Source organism: Panthera leo, chromosome E1 (assembly GCF_018350215.1).
Source record: "Panthera leo isolate Ple1 chromosome E1, P.leo_Ple1_pat1.1, whole genome shotgun sequence".
NCBI classification, from domain to species: domain Eukaryota; kingdom Metazoa; phylum Chordata; class Mammalia; order Carnivora; family Felidae; genus Panthera; species Panthera leo.
The window spans coordinates 24,421,132-24,434,326 of NC_056692.1; positions in this window are offsets into that span (position 1 = coordinate 24,421,132).

Below are 13,195 nucleotides of genomic sequence, written 5' to 3' on the forward strand. Positions count from 1 at the left end.
CCGGCCCCCCACATCTCGTTTGCTTATGTCTAGCAAATGAGAAGTCCATACCCTGGCCAATTAGATCCATCGGCTAGATCGAGTGACGTACATGTGCTTTTCCCAGCATAGGCCCTTTTTCTCTCAGGGAAGAAAGATGAGACTTGACAACTGCCAAATGTTTATTGAGCTCCAAGTGACAGCAGTGCACTGCCCAGAGGCTGGGTTGGGGACACCCAGGCAGTAGCAGCCACAGCCTCTTCCCTCTGGGAGTTCAAAGCTTAGACCTAAGGCAGGAGAGAGAGGTGAAAGAGAAGAGACTCTGTCTTAGGGTCCTGCCGGTGTTAGCCTGCACTTGCACAGCCCTGAGAGAGTGCCTCTTCAAATTTCACAACATACACTCTTCACTTGACTCACCCAAGTCACAGCCCTGCGTGGGATATCTTGGTCAGGGAACAGATGAGTGAGCTCTGGCCCAAAGATGGGGACCTGGCCTAGTAAGTCTGGATAGGTGAATTGTGATAGGCCTTGAGTGGCACCTCAGGCTTTAGGAATAGACGGTCATGTTTTATTGACAGCTTATGTCTCCTTGAAGCCCTCAGTACTGCCCAGCCTAACCAGGGCTCCCACCCCACATTGTGCCCACCTAGGGCCATAAGTCATTCTCACTCCTAAGTGCCTCCTCCTTTGTGTTGGCCCATCAGCCCACAGGATCCCACTACTCTAAGGGCCCCACATGACTGTCATTGTCTTTGTGGATAAATCTGCTATGGCTAAGGTAGCTGTTTAAGTCTTGGTTCAAACCTCTCCCTGGCTATGTGACTTTTACCCTCTCTGAGGATCCTTACCTGTTAAGTGTGGATTTTCAGGTCTATCTTCCTGAGTTGTTGAGAAGCATAGAGAACACCATGTGTAAAAATGTTTGTAATTTGAAGCACTACAGAGGGTTATTTATGTGATATCCAGAGTCTGTAATTCCTGGAACTTGGGTCCAAACCTTATAAGTGCAGGTGTCAGGCCCCAAGTCCCTCAAGGCCAGGGTCGCAAAACTCAGTCCCCTCGAGAAGGGTTCTGCCATCAGCCTCTATGGGCCACAATCAGGTGGGCAGAACAGTTATCCATCCCTCCCTTGGCTTTGCCAAACTGTCCCTAGGATGCTGTCCAGTCTTTAGTGTTGAAGTAGCATGGGTCCCTACCTGCCTTGGCATGCAGTTGCCCCTGTGTAGACCAGTACTGGCCTGAAATCTAAGACATGTCTACCCTGACCCAACACTCAGAAGCATTCTCTGGCATACATACCAGAGCCATTCCAGAAGGTCCACGCATACCGGGGAAGGCCAGAGAAGGTCAGTGATTTGTCCCGGCCACACTTGAATCCTGTGCCCTGTCTGGCACCCAGTAGAAATTCTCTGAGTATGGACATCACCACTGCCCAATCCAGATTTTTCCTGTGAGTTGTGTTTGGAGGCTGAGACCATGGAAAGTCTCCACAATTTTCAGGGCTCAACCCCATCTCACCCATATCCAAACCATGCTGATTCCTCCACCTTCGGGTCCAGAGATTATGACATCAGCAAAAAGTGAAAGTTTCTGGAATCTCTCCCATGCACACTCCTTGCAGTAAAGATAGCCTTTTACTCTGGGAGACCCCCCCCCCCCCCCAGCTCCCCCAGACAGCCACACCCCTCCTGCTCCAATGTCCAGGAAAAGAAGTGACTTAGCTATGATGGTGATGAGGCTGGGGAACACCAAGAGGTCAAGCAAGCCCAGGATAGCTCCTCTTGGCAGTGGTCAGTTGAGAGAAAAATGACAGGTATGACTCCAGGCCCAGCAACTACATGTCCACACTGACGAAGCTATGCTTAGCAGCATGCTGGTTCTCCCTGGACGCCCACCACGCCCATCCTAGCAGCTGTCTAAGGCTGCGTCGCGCCTCCCCGTGTATGATCTGGAGAGGGGTGAGGTAATAATCAAGGCAGAAAGGTTTACAGAGCTCCACCATCGGGCAGACGCTGTCCAGCGCATTCAGAAGACCAAACCCAAAGGCTGGCGCTGTGCGCGGAGGTCCAGGCCCGGCACCCAGCACCGCCAGAGGGCGCTCCAGGCCCAGACTGGTCCTGGAGTAGGTGTGCTTCAGCGGAATTGGAGTAAACTCCACCCCATTCTTGGTTGGAGACAAGGCTGTCTCGCAGTGCCAGGAAAAGTAAACCCAAGAAGCTGGCCCGCACCTCGAACACCGCCAAGAGGCAGGAAAGAGCGTGTAGAGCGAGGTGGGAGTGTCTCCTGCACAAAAGCAAGGTGCATATCAGCAGAGGGCCCCAAAGGCAACTAGCTCTCCAGGGACAACTCCAGGATACCTATTGCCCCGCGCTTCCTGGCATTCCTAGTGGATGGAGTTCCAGCTACAAACTGACCACCCACATTAGCTGATGAAAGCTTAACTGTACTTCGGGAGCGTGGGGTTACTAACTAGGGCCTGAGCCACTGCCCTGCACCTTCTCCAGTGCCATGATGGGGCAGGCAGAGGGATCTAATCGCCCAACATGAGCTACGTGTTGCAATTGTGAGAGGCGGGAGATTCATAAAGGTTGGGCTCTCTGCTGCTTTGCCAAATCTCAGCTTCTTGCTGCAGCCCTAACACCTCTTTCCCTCCCCAGGGCATGGAGTCCCAGGGCCAGCACCAGAAGTGTCTGAGATTGGTGTTTTTAGGTGACCTACTGCCTTGTTCTCATCTGCTCCCCTTTATTTCTCCTCTGGTATTGAAGTAGTTCAGTTGTTAAAGTGATTAGGGTTGTCGGTGGGAGTCAAATAAAAGAGCCCTGAGGTTCAGGTGGAGTAATCAGTTTCCAGCTCTTTGCATGTTATTTTATAACAGTGAAATGATATTCATTCCCCAATTCTAGACAATAATAGTCTGACCTATAATTAGACTTCAAGGAAAACCCCAAAACAAAAGGGATAAAGAATAATTGTATTATTCCCAGTCCCAGAACCATTAGGAGAGCACAGACAAAAGAAGTCACTGTTGTTTTATGAACACACTCATCCTACCACCCAAACTCCACACTTTTATTTTTTTCATACCCTCTCCCACTTGCAAACCCACATAGATCCCACCTTATATTCACTAACACAAACAGAGATCGAAGGAATCAGGACTTCCCAGCCAGATTCTCCAAGAAGCCTCTAAGGACAGGGAGTGCATCTGGGGCTTTGCACAAACTTCTTAATCATGTGGCAGAGATGCATAGGAGCTCTGCTTAGTGAGAAGTAGGTAAGAGGAACTGAGGCCCCAAATTACCTTTCCCCTCTCTTAAAACTAAAGATGAAGACTTCAGACAAACAAAAACCATAAGAATTCTTCACAAGCAGATCTGCACAATAAGAAAGTTATTCAGGCCAAACTAAAATAATATAAATAGAAATTAAAATCATAATATGATACCACCACACACTGTGAAGAATGACTAAAATTTAGAAGACTGGTAATACCAAGTGATGGCAAGGAAGCTGGTATGGTCTGAATGTTTGTGTCCCTCCAAATTCATATGTTGAATTCCTAACCCCGTGGTGGTATGGGGAGGTAGGGCTTTGGGGAGTGTTAAGGTCATAGGATACAGCCTTCATGAACGGGATTGTGCCTTTGTAAAAGAGACCCCAGAGAGTTCTCTTGCTGTCTTTCTGCATGTGAGGACACAGTGAGAAGATGATGGTCTGTGAAACAGAAAAAGGGTTCTCAGCAAACACAAAATCTGCCTGTGCCTTGTTCTTGGACTTCCCAGTCTCCAGAACTGTAAGAAATAAATATTTGTTGTTTAATCCACCCAGTCTATGGCAGCCCAAATAGACTAAGTCAGAATTGGTACCAAGAAATGGGACACTGCTGTAATAAATACCTAAAAATGTGGAAGTGGCTTTGGAAATGGGCAATGAATTGAGGCTAGAAGAGTTTTGAGATGCATGCTAGAAAATGAGATGCCTACATTTCCACAAATGAACCTTTTTTTTTTAAATTTTTTTCTTTTTTCTTTTTTTCCACAAATGAACCTTTAAAAAATAATTCTGGTAAGAGTTCAGAAAGAAAACAAGAGAGCTATAGAGAAAGCCTCCATCTTCTTAGAGAACCCCTAGTGGTCATAAATGGTAGATATATGGATAGTGAAGGCCATTCTGGTGATGGCACACAGAAATGAAGAGCTTGTTGTTGAATGCTGAAGGAAAGTGATCCTTGCTGTAAAGTGGCAAAGAACTTGGCTGAATTGTGTTTGTGTACTGATATTTCATGAAATGTGGACCTTGCAGGTGATGAAACTGGATGTTTAGCTAAAGAAATTTCTTTTTCTTTAAATTTTTAAATGTTTATTAATTTTTTGAGAGAGAGAGAGGGAGAGACAGAGCGTAAGCAGGGGAGGGTCAGGAAGAGAGGAAGACACAGAATCTGAAGCAGGCCCCAGGCTCTGAGCTGTTAGCACAGAGCCCAACACCGGGCTTGAACCCACAAACTGTGAGATCATGACCTGAGCCGAAGTTGGAGGCTCAACTGACTGAGCCACCCAGGCTCCCCTAGCTGAAGAGATTTCTAAATAAAGTGTGGAAGGTGTGGCTCAGCTCCTGCTAACAGCTTATGGTGAAATGTGAAAAAAAATGACTTAAAGGTGGAATTGCTGAGCAGACAAGAGCAGAACTTAAAGATTCTCAGCCTACACATACTGCAAAAAAAAGAGACACTAGTGGTGAGACCAAGTCACCATTTGACCAGGAGGTTGGTGTGGATCAGTCATCTCAGTGGAAGCCAGGCTCTATTCTTCAAAAAACACTGGGACAATGGAAGAACGGCCCAAATGCTATTCAGTTAGACTTAAGCCTGACCTTCACCCTGACCATTGCCCTCAACTCAACCCTCTGTGGAGGGTTCCGCACTCCCTGTGGATTGACAACTACCATCTGACTAGGTGCTAACCCTAATTCTAGTCATGACTCTGACCCTACCTGGGCCCAAATCCCCAGAAATTGTGCCATTTGCAATGGGACCAGGGGATGGTAGTGGCCTGTCCACCAGTACTTTGAAGCACTACCAAAGGGTTGAGTTGAGGGCAAGTGTTAGGATAGGCATATGGATTGTGTTCAGGACTAGGCTGATACAATGGGTTATGATTAGGTGTTTGCCCACAATCCTACACTTGAATTCCATCCCAGTCATTGCAAATGTCACAACTTCCTTTTCTGTTTCTGGCTGAGTAATCTTGCATCAGTCATGTGTCCCAAATACATTGTGTCCTCAGAACTAGCATTTATGCCCAAGTAGGGTCAGGGCCATGGCTAGGGTTATGGTTATGGTGAGGAAAACATTAAAGGCCTATCTGATGGCAGTTGAAAAATCTACAGGGAAGGCTCATTTAAAGTGAGTGTCAATCAGAATTAGGGTAGACTTTAGAGGTAGGCTGATGATGTGGCTTAGCATTAGGTTTTCATTCAGAATCATACTCTCTGATTCCATAACAGTCTTAGCAAATGTCAACATTTTGTTTTTTTTAAATATGAAATTTATTGTCAAATTGGTTTCCATGCAACACCCAGTGCTCATCCCAAAAGGTGCCCTCCTCAATACCCATCACCCACCCTCCCCTCCCTCCCACCCCCCCATCAACCCTCAATTTGTTCTCAGTTTTTAAGAGTCTCTTATGGTTTGGCTCCCTCCCTCTTTGACTTTTTTTTCCCCCTTCTCCTCCCCCATGGTCTTCCGTTAAGTTTCTCAGGATCCACGTAAGAGTGAAAACATATGGTATCTGTCTTTCTCTGTATGACTTATTTCACTTAGCATAACACTCTCCAGTTCCATCCATGTTGCTACAAAAGGCCATATTTCATTCTTTCTCATTGCCACGTAGTATTCCATTCTGTATATAAACCACAATTTCTTTATCCATTCGTCAGTTGATGGACATTTAGGCTCTTCCCATAATTTGGTTATTGTTGAGAGTGCTGCTATAAACATTGGGGTACAAGTGCCCCTATGCATCAGCACTCCTGTATCCCTTGGGTAAATTCCTAGCAGTGCTACTGCTGGGTCATAGGGTAGGTCTATTTTTAATTTTTTGAGGAACCTCCACACTGTTTTCCAGAGCAGCTGCACCAGTTTGCATTCCCACCAAGAGTGCAAGAGGGTTCCCGTTTCTCCACATCCTCGCCAGCATCTATAGTCTCCTGATTTGTTCATTTTAGCCACTCTGACTGGCGTGAGGTGGTATTTGAGTGTGTTTTTGATTTGTATTTCCCTGATGAGGAGCGACGTTGAGCATCTTTTCATGTGCCTGTTGGCCATCTGGATGTCTTCTTTAGAGAAGTGTCTATTCATGTTTTCTGCCCACTTCTTCACTGGATTATTTGTTTTTCAGGTGTGGAGTTTGGTGAGCTCTTTATAGATTTTGGATACTAGCCCTTTGTCTGAGACGTCATTTGCAAATATCTTTTCCCATTCCATTGGTTGCCTTTTAGTTTTGGTGACTGTTTCCTTTGCAGTGCAGAAGTTTTTGTCTTCATGAGGTCCCAATAGTTCATTTTTGCTTTTAATTCCCTTGCTTTTGGGGATATGTCAAGTAAGAAATTGCTGCGGCTGAGGTCAGAGAGGTTTGTTCCTGCTTTCTCCTCTAGGGTTTTGATGGTTTCCTGTCTCACATTCAGGTGATTTATCCATTTTGAGTTTGTTTTTGTGAATGGTGTGAGAAAGTGGTCTAGTTTCATCCTTCTTCATGTTGCTGTCCATTTCTCCCAGCACCATGTGTTAAAGAGACTGTCTTTGTTCCATTGGATATTCTTTCCTGCTTTGTCAGAGATTAGTTGACCATACTTTTGTGGGTCTAGCTCTGGGGTTTCTATTCTATTCCATTGGTCTATGTGTCTGTTTTTGTGCCAATACCATGCTGTCTTGATGATTACAGCTTTGTAGTAGAGGCTTAAGTCTGGGATTGTGATGCCTCCTGCTTTGGTCTTCTTCTTCAAAATTACTTTGGCTATTCGGGGCCTTTCGTGGTTCCATACAAATTTTTTGTTTGTTCTAGCTTCGAGAAGACTGCTGGTGCAATTTTGATTGGGATTGCATGCATGGAATGATTTTCCATTTCTTTATATCTTCTTCAGTTTCCTTCATAAGCTTTCTATAGTTTTCAGCATACAGATCTTTTACATCTTTGGTTAGGTTTATTCCTAGGTATTTTATGCTTCTTGGTGCAGTTGTGAATGGGATCAGTTTCTTTATTTGTCTTTCTGTTGCTTCATTGTTAGTGTATAAGAATGCAACTGATTTCTGTACACTGATTTTGTATCCTGTGACTTTGCTGAATTCATGTATCAGTTCTAGCAGACTTTTGGTGGAGTCTTATTGGATTTTCCATGTATAATATCATGTCATCTGCAAAAGTGAAAGCTTAACTTCATCTTTGTCAATTTGGATGCTTTGATTTCCTTTTGTTGTCTGATTGCTGATACTAGAACTTCCAACACTATGTGAAACAACAGTGGTGAGAGTGGACATCTCTGTCATGTTCCTGATCTCAGGGAGAAAGCTCTCAGTTTTTCCCCATTTGAGGATGTTATTAGCTGTGGGCTTTTCATAAATGGCTTTTATGATGTTTAAGTATGTTCCTTCTATCCTGACTTTCTCGAGGTTTTTTATTAAGAAAGGATGCTGAATTTTGTCAAATGCACTTTCTGCATCGATTGACAGGATCATATGGTTCTTATCTTTTCTTTTATTAATGTGATGTATCACATTGATTGATTTGAAAATGTTGAACCTGCCCTGCAGCCCAGGAATGAATCCCACTTGATCATGGTGAATAATTCTTTTTATATGCTGTTGAATTCGATTTGCTAGTATCTTACTGAGAATTTTTGCATCCATATTCATCAGGGATATTGGCCTGTAGTTCTCTTTTTTTACTGGGTCTCTGTCTGGTTTAGGAATCAAAGTAATACTGGCTTCATAGAATGAGTCTGGAAGTTTTCCTTCCCTTTCTATTTTTGGAATAGCTTGAGAAGGATAGGTATTATCTCTGCTTTAAATGTCTGGTAGAATTCCCCTCTGAAGCCATCTGGTCCTGGACTCATTTGTTGGGAGATTTTTGATAACTGATTCAATTTCTTCACTGGTTATGGGTCTGTTCAAGCTTTCTATTTCTTTCTGTTTGAGGTTTGGAAGTGTGTGGGTGTTTAGGAACTCTTCCAGGTTGTCCAGTTTGTTGGCATATAATTCTTCATAGTATTCCCTGATAATTGCTTGTATTTCTGAGGGATTGGTTGTAATAGTTCCATTTTCGTTCATGATTTTATTTGTTTGGGTCATCTCCCTTTTCTTTTTGAGAAGCCTGGATGGAGGTTTATCAATTTTGTTTATTTTTTCAAAAAACCAACTCTTGGTTTCATTGATCTGCTCTACAGTTTTTTTTTAGATTCTATATTGTTTATTTCTGCTCTGATCTTTATTATTTCTCTTCTTCTGCTGGGTTTGGGATGTCTTTGCTGTTCTGCTTCTATTTCCTTTAGGTGTGTGGTTAGATTTTGTATTTGGGATTTTTCTTGTGTCTTGAGATAGGCCTGGATTGCAACGTATTTTCCTCTCAGGACTGCTTTCGCTGCATCCCAAAGCGTTTGGATTGTTGTATTTTCATTTTCATTTGTTTCCATATATTTTTTAGTTTCTTCTCTAATTTCCTGGTTGACCCATTAATTCTTTAGTAAGGTGTTCTTTAACCTCCATGCTTTTAGAGGTTTTCCAGACTTTTTCCTGTGGTTGATTTCAAGCTTCATAGCATTGTGGTCTGAAAGTATGCATGGTATGATTTCAATTCTTGTATATTTATGAAGGGCTGTTTTGTGACCCAGTATGTGATCTATCTTGGAGAAGATTCCATGTGCACTCGAGAAGAAAGTATATTCTGTTTCTTTGGGATGCAGAGTTCTAAATATATCTTTCAAGTCCATCTGTTCCAATGTATCATTCAGGGCCCTTGTTTCTTTATTGATCCTGTGTCTAGATGATCTATCCATTACTGTAAGTGGAGTATTAAAGTGCCCTGCAATTACCACATTCTTATCAATAAGGTTGCTTATGTTTGTGAATAATTGTTTTATATATTAGGGGATTTCCGTATTTGGTGCATAGACATTTATATTTGTTAGCTCTTCCTGATGGATAGACCCTGTAATTATTATATAATGTCCTCCTTCATCTATTGTTACAGCCTTTAATTTAAAGTCTAGTTTGTCTGATATAAACATGGCTACTCCAGCTTTCTTTTGACTTCCAGTAGCATGATAGATAGTTTTCCATCCCCTCACTTTCAACCTGAAGGTGTCCTCAGATCTAAAATGAGTCTCTTGTAGACAGAAAATAGATGGGTCTTGGTTTTTTATCCATTCTGATAACCTATGTCTTTTGGTTGGAGCAATTAGTCCATTTACATTCAGTATTATTTTAGAAAGATATGGGTTTAGAGTCATTGTGATGTCTGTAGGTTTCATGCTTGTAGTGATGTCTCTGGTACTTTGTCTCACAGGATCCCCCTTAGGATCTCTTGTAGGGCTGGTTTAGTGGTGATGAATTCCTTCAGTTTTTTTGTTTGTTTGTTTGGGAAAACCTTTATCTCTCCTATTCTAAATGACAGACTTGCTGGATAAAGATTCTCTGCTGCATATTTTTTTCTGTTCATCACATTGAAGATTTCCTGCCATTCCTTTCTGGCCTGCCAAGTTTCAATAGATAGATACATTACTAGTTTTATTGGTCTCACTTTATATGTTAGAGCATGTTTATCCCTAGCTGCTTTCAGAATTTTCTCTTTATCCTTGTATTTTGCCAGTTTCACTATGATATGTCATGCAGAAGATTGATTGAAGTTACATCTGAAGGTAGTTCTCTGTGCCTCTTGGATTTCAATGCCTTTTTCCTTCCCCAGATCAGGGAAGTTCTCAGCTATGATTTCTTCAAGTACACCTTCAGCCCCTTTCTCTCTCTCTTCCTCCTCTGGAATCCCAATTATGTGTATGTTATTACGTTTTATCGCATCACTTAGTTCTCTAATTCTCCCCTCATACTCCTGGATTTTTTTTATCTCTCTTCTTCTCAGCTTCCTCTTTTTCCATAATTTTATCTTCTAATTCACCTATTCTCTCCTCTGCCTCTTCAATCCGAGCTGTGGTTGCCTCCATTTTATTTTGCAGCTCATTTATAGCATTTTTTTAAGCTCCTTCTGACTGTTTCTTAGTCCCTTGATCTCTGTAGCAATAGGTTGTCTGCTGTCCTTTATACTTTTTTCAATCCCAGCGATTAATTTTATGACTATTATTTTAAAATCATTCTCTGTTATATTGTTTAAATCGTTTTTGATCAGTTCGTTAGCTGTTGCTACCTCTTGGAGTTTCTTTTGAGGAGAATTCTTCCGTTTCGTCATTTTGGATAGTCCCTGGAGTGGTGCAGAACTGCAGGGCTCTTCCTCTGTGCTGTCTGGAGTAACTTATGTTCGTGGGAGGGACCACAGTCAGACCTGATGTCTGCCCTTAGCCCACCACTGAGGCCACAGTCAGACTGGTGTGTACCTTATCTTCCCCTCTCCCAGGGTCAGGACTCGCTGTGGAGTGGTGTCGCCTCTGTCTGGGCTACTTGCACACTGCCAGTCTTGTGGCACTGCAATATGTCGATGGGATCTGACATATTAGCTGGGGTGGATCCGCAAGGTGCACAGGAGTGGGAGGGGCAGCCTCAGCTTGCTTTGCCCTTGTTGATCCGCTTCAGGAGGGGCCCTGTAGCACTGGGAGGGAGGCAGACCCTTCAGAGGGATGGATCCACAGAAGCACAGCGTTGGGTGTTTGCGCAGTGCAAACAAGTTCCGTGATGGGAACTGGTTCCCTTTGGGATTTTGGCTGGGGGATGGGCAAGATAGATGGGGCTTCCCAGTGCCTTTGTTCCCCACCAAGCCGAACTCTGTCCTCCGGGGCTCAACACCTCTCCCTCCCGTTGTCCTCTAGCCCTCCCACTCTCCGAGCAGAGCTGTTGACTTAACATTCCAGATGTTAAGTCCCGCTGGCTGTCAGAACACACTCCGTCCGGCCCCTCCACTTTTGCAAACCAGACTCTGGGGCTCTGCCTTGCTGGGCGGGCTGCTCCTCCAATGCCCTGGCTCCCTCCTGCCAGTCTGTGTAGCACATACCGCCTCTCTGCCTTTCCTACCCTCTTCCGTGGGCCTCTTGTCTACACTTGTCTCTGGAGAATCCATTCTGCTTGTCTTCTGGTGGTTTTCTGGGTTATTTAGGCTGGTGTGGGTGGAATCTAAGTGATCAGCAGGACACAGTGATCCCAGCGTTCTCCTACGCCACCATCTTCCAAATGTCACCATTTTGTATTATAGGCCTGGCTGAGCAATGTTGAATCAGTCATGTGTCCCATATCCATTGTTTCCTTAGTCCTGGTATTCTGGCTTGGGTAGGAACAGAGCCATGGCTAGGGTTAGCATTAGGGAACAGAAGACGGTAGTGACCTCTTTGCCAGTAATGTGGAGCACTCCCCAAAGGGTTGAGTTGAGGGCAAGTGTTAGGTGAGGGTGAGGCTTATGGATTGTATTTCCTAGGCCTCTAGGGTGATGGTGTGGGTTAGGGTGGGGTGTTTGCCCACAATCTATGCTCAAGCTCCATCCTAGTCATTGCAAACACACAACTGCCTTTTCTATTCATGGCTGAGTAATTGTGCACCAGTCTTGTGTCCCAAATTCATTGTTTGGTCATACCTGGGATTTGGGCCCAGGTAGGGACAGAATAATGACTATGATTCAGGTTAGGGCCCAGCAGTTTGTGGGGGTCAATTCACCAGCAGTGCAGAACTCTCCCTGGAGGACTGAGTTGAAGGCAAAAGTCAAGATTTACAACAGGCTTTGGTTTCAGTTCAAGGGCTAGGCTGATTATATGGTCTACAGTTAGGATTTTTCTCAGAATCCTACTCTTTGGCTGCATCCTGGTCCTTGCAAATGGCATTGTATCCTTCTTTGTTCCTGGCCAAGTCATCTTGTATCAGTCATGTGTTGCAAATTGGTTGTGTCCTCAGAACTAGCACTCGGGTCAAGCAGGGCCAGAGCAATGGCTAGGATTAGGGTTAGGATGTGGAAAATGGTAAAGGCCTGTCTGCTGGCAGTGCAAAAACCTACACAGAGGGCTCAGTTGAGATGGAGTGTCCAGATGTCCATCAGGGTTTGGTTTGGGTGAAGGGCCAGGCTGTGGGTTAAGGTAAGGTTTCCACCCAGAATCATACTCTTTGGTTCCATCATGGTCTTTGCAAATGATACCATTTCCTCTTATGAACCTGGCTGAGCAATCTTGGGTCAGTCATGTGTTCCACATCTGTTTTTTCCTCAGACCAAGCATTCAGGCCCATGTAGGGCCAGGGCCATGGCTAGGATTATGGTTAGGATGAGGAAAATGGTAAAGGCTTATCTGCTGACAGTGCAAAGATGTACACAGAGGGCTCAGCTGATGGTTACTTTCAGTGTGAGGGTAAGCCTTGGGGTCTGCTTCAGGGGTAGTCTAATGGCATGGGTTAGGTTTAGGTTTTCACTCAATATCATACTCTGTGGTTCCATCCTGATCTTTGCAACTGGCACCATTTCTTCTTATGGATCTGGCTGAGCCATCTTGAATCAGTCATTTGTCCCAAATCCATTGTTTCCTTCTTCCTGTGTCTTGGATAGGGACAGAGCTTGGCTAGGGTTAGGGTTGGGGCCTGGGAGATAGGAGGGCCTATCCACCAGCAGTGTCCAGTCCTCCCCAGAGAGCTCAGTTGAGGGCAACACTAAGGGTTAGGGTGAAGCTTAGTTTTTGGCCTCAGGAACTAGGCAGGCTGTGTGGCTTAGGGTCAGGTTTTTGCACAAAATCGTACTTCCTAGCTCCATCCTTATGACAAATGGCACAGTTTCCCACTGTGTGCCTGGTTACATCAACTTCAATCAGTCTTGCATCCCAAATCCATTGTTTTCTGAGGCTTGAAATGTAGGCCTGGGAGGACCACATCCATGGGAAGGGTTAGGGTTAAGGCCCACGAGACAGTAGGACCCGATCCACCAGCAGGACACAATGCCCTCTCTGGGGAGGTCATTTGAGGATGAGGGTTAGGCTGAAGGTCAGCCATAGTGTCAGAGTGCAGGGGCTTGGCTGATGATGTGAAGTCCAGTTAGAT